The following is a 3832-nucleotide window of genomic DNA, read 5'->3' as shown; positions in this document are numbered from 1 at the left end:
GTACTTCTGTACTTTTACTTAAGTAAACATCTGTCTTTAAAACTTTCACTAGTAATGGAGTAATATTTGACCAGCAGCATATACTTTGACTCAAGTAATGGAGTTGACTTTGTCCGCCTCTGATAATAATAATGATAACTCAGTTCGGAAAGTTATGAATGAGTTTATATGAGTTTCATTTTCCCTTTCAATTTTGAATTTGAATTCACAGGAATTAGCCATCATTTTGCCAAAACAAAAATAGTTATGAATGAGATTGGTTACACCTGCACATTTTCTGATTGAATGATTGATTAACTGATATTTTATTTTATTATATTTTATTTATTTATTTCGGTTTCTGGTCCACTCTTTATTGAAGATGTAGCAGGCATTTCTTGTAGGCTAATTCTGTGTCTTTAAAGTTTGAATAAATCATATTTTCTGATTTGTTTGCACAAATTGCTCTGTGTAACAGATGTATGGAATGTCTTGGTTTCTTTATTCTTGTTTATTCTTTTTTGTCGAATTAAAAAAGAAGAAGAAAAAAGCCAATCAGATAACAGGTATGCAGAAGTCAGCACAGTTTAGATCAGGGATTGTCAATGTTGTTCAGGGTAAAGAACACTTATGCGACCGAGACATGGAGCAGAGCTCCCCGATATAAAATGTGTCAAGCAGAGCTAAGTATTAAGCATACAGCCTTCGATATCAATAGAAACTAACCATATTATGATTAGCAATAAATTATATTGTTATATGTACATTATGTTAAGACAGCAGATCAGAACTATTGTTGTTACACATGCATCACTGCTTGTATTAAACTTTAGATTTACTGTATGCTTCATTACATTTTATTTGGGGGCCCCTTGGTGCTGCCAATGCGACTGATTATTGTCAATGCTTAATTATTTGCACACTATAAATCTAACACGCCCATTATCAATTTTATTTGTTGTAGATGTGTTTCGTACATCATACCAGTGTCTGCCTGGCATGTTTTTATCCCTCTGCGATTTTTTTTAATAATTTTTAATTATAACAATAGCAAACCCACAAGAGTGGTCAGGTGTAAATTTGTACTTTAACATTCAAAGTCTTACATGGACTAAGTAGCATACTTAATGTGGTCGGCTGAAAAGTACCTAAATAAACCAGAAGACACTTACAGAACAGAATGTTATTTTAACAACATAAATGATTATAAACAGCAGCAAGTCATCTGTACGTCTAAAACAGAAGATCCTAATCTATAACTAGCTAATTGTTGCATAATGATATTGGAATATATAACAGTAAAGACCCCAACAGGCTAAGGTAAATAATGCTAAGCTGTCATCAGTACCAAGTTTATGAAACAGAAGCTTATTTTTATTGCGAAAATATATAGGAAAGTTATTTTTACACAGTAGACAAAAACTTTAATCTAAAACTAGGTAAGTAAAATGTTATATATTATAATTTAGTAAGATGTCAAGGCTTTTTACGGATGTTTAATCAAACATGAACTTCCTTAAAACCAGAAGATACCTAGGCTATGCTAATTAACCAGTCAGCAGGCATTGCTCTCTCTGATCTGATTTGTGCCTCAGGTTAATTTTTAATTAACAATAGCAAACCCACAAGAGTAGTCAGGTGTTCATTTGCACTTTAAAATTCAAAGTCTTACATGGACTAAGTGGCGTACTAATTGTGGTGTAAATGGGTAAATTATGTGATGATAATCTGACAGATCCACACGGCAGCGTCCAGTGCACATTAAAACTAATCTATCAGCTATCATGGTTAATAAACAACCTTAAACCACGGTCTGCCTGAATACTCGATTCTGATTGGTTGGCAGGTATGCATTAAAGGTGACATATCATGAAAATCTGACTTTTCCAGGTTTTAAGTGCTATAATCATGTTCCCGGTGCATCTACCAACCAAGGAAATGTGAAAAAGATTAACCCAGTAACTTTTTTTAAGTAAGCCTTTCTCTGCAAGCTTCTGAGAAAACAAGCGCGTTTCCAGTTCTAATGCCATGGAGAAAGTCTGAGCAAAACATGCTAACTGTTCTGTGTTTGGCTGCACAGACGAGCACAGAACACTGTTTAGAGTCCCAGCCTCAGAGGAGACGAGAGCAGTGGATTTATGGATTTATTTAATGTAGTAAGCCTTTCTCTGCAAGCTTCTGAGAAAACAAGTGCGTTTCCAGTTCTAATGCCATGGAGAAAGTCTGAGCAAAACATGCTAACTGTTCTGTGTTTGGCTGCACAGACGAGCACAGAACACTGTTTAGAGTCCCAGCCTCAGAGGAGACGAGAGCAGTGGATTTATGGATTTATTTAATGTATATTGCTGCTGCCACACTGATCTAAAATTATTATTTCCCTGTTTACCTTCACAGACATAACCGACTGTTTTTGTAACTTGTGTGTTGTTAACGTAAACTTGTGTGTGAATGAGAACTTAGTTTAGTACTCACATGCTGTGACAGCCGCTTTCTGTGCGTGTGCTTCGGATGTGTGCTCTCAGAAAACCGTATATCAGAAGTTTAAACTCATATGGTTTAAAACGCATGATTTCAGCACGATAAACATGACAATCAGAACCAAAACAGATGTTTTTAGCAGGTCAGAGCTGTAATGGCACAGCTCTATTCTGGAAAAGGGGGCGGGGAGCAGCAGCTCATATGCATTTAAAGAGACAGACCCGAAAAACAGCGTGTCTCTGCTTCCACTCAAAATAGGTGTAACAAAGTTCGTAGTCACGGCAAGAAGGAGGCGGGAACCGGCGAACATTTGAACAAAACTTTAATAATAATAAAAAAAAAAACACAAAACGAAAGTAAAGCGGCAGCCCCTCGCGGACAACTGCCGCACACAAAACACAAAATAAAGTCCAGGCCTGGTCCTCTCTCGTCTTTCACTGTCGTCACTCCTCCTTTTATACTTCCGGAGCTCCTCCGTGAGACTCGAGACCGGTGAGTGGTGGAGGTGTCGCTCATTATCAACTACTCCACCAGCCTCGCTCCGTTCCCACGGCTCTCGGCCCCGCCCCAACTCGTCACAATAGGCATTTTCAAAATGATATAATAAATGATCTGTGGAGTATTTTGAGCTGAACCTTCACAGACACATTCTGGGGACACCAGAGACTTGTATTACATATTGTAAAAAGGGGCATAATATGTCTCCTTTAAAACTCTTTAATGCACAGGAACTTCTAAGTCAGTTTAATCACCATTCTATATTAATGCGTTGCTTTAATTGATGCACACTAACCCACACACATCACTAGCACACAAACAAACACACACAAACTTGTCAGCGCTTCCCCGCGACTTTTATTAATAAAATAGTTTAGACACTAGATTGCTACATTATATTCCTCAGCAACAAGGTGTAAAATTGTTTATGAAGTAACACAGCTTCATTGTTTTTAGAGAGACGCGCAGACAAAGGTAACGCACACACAACTGTCATCTCTCTCTTTCTCTCGATCGATCGATCGATCAATAATTAATTCAAAGACTGTAATTCATTCAAATAAATGTTACATCTTACCGCACTATTTCATCTCTGTGTCTGATTTGAAGTGGGCAGAATGCTAGAGCTAATGAGCTGTAACTGACGAAAATAACCGCCATTTTTACCCTTCCGCAAATATTGCACTGCGAAACATTAACAGCTTTAACTTGTAAAATGACCAAGGTATAAGCGGGATAATGCACGGCTAGCTGTGCATTAAACTCTTTAAATGCTCTCCTTACTTAAAGGTCCCCTGAAATGCTTAGAAACATGCAGTGTTACTCTATGTGTTGACGTCATTTTAACTGAAACAGGAAAACAGGGCGGGACATATCA

This window comes from Sinocyclocheilus grahami, unplaced genomic scaffold (genome assembly GCF_001515645.1).
Source record: "Sinocyclocheilus grahami isolate Dianchi unplaced genomic scaffold, SAMN03320097.WGS_v1.1 scaffold709.1, whole genome shotgun sequence".
Taxonomy (NCBI): Eukaryota; Metazoa; Chordata; class Actinopteri; order Cypriniformes; family Cyprinidae; genus Sinocyclocheilus; species Sinocyclocheilus grahami.
Note: the sequence above shows the minus strand (reverse complement) of the source record.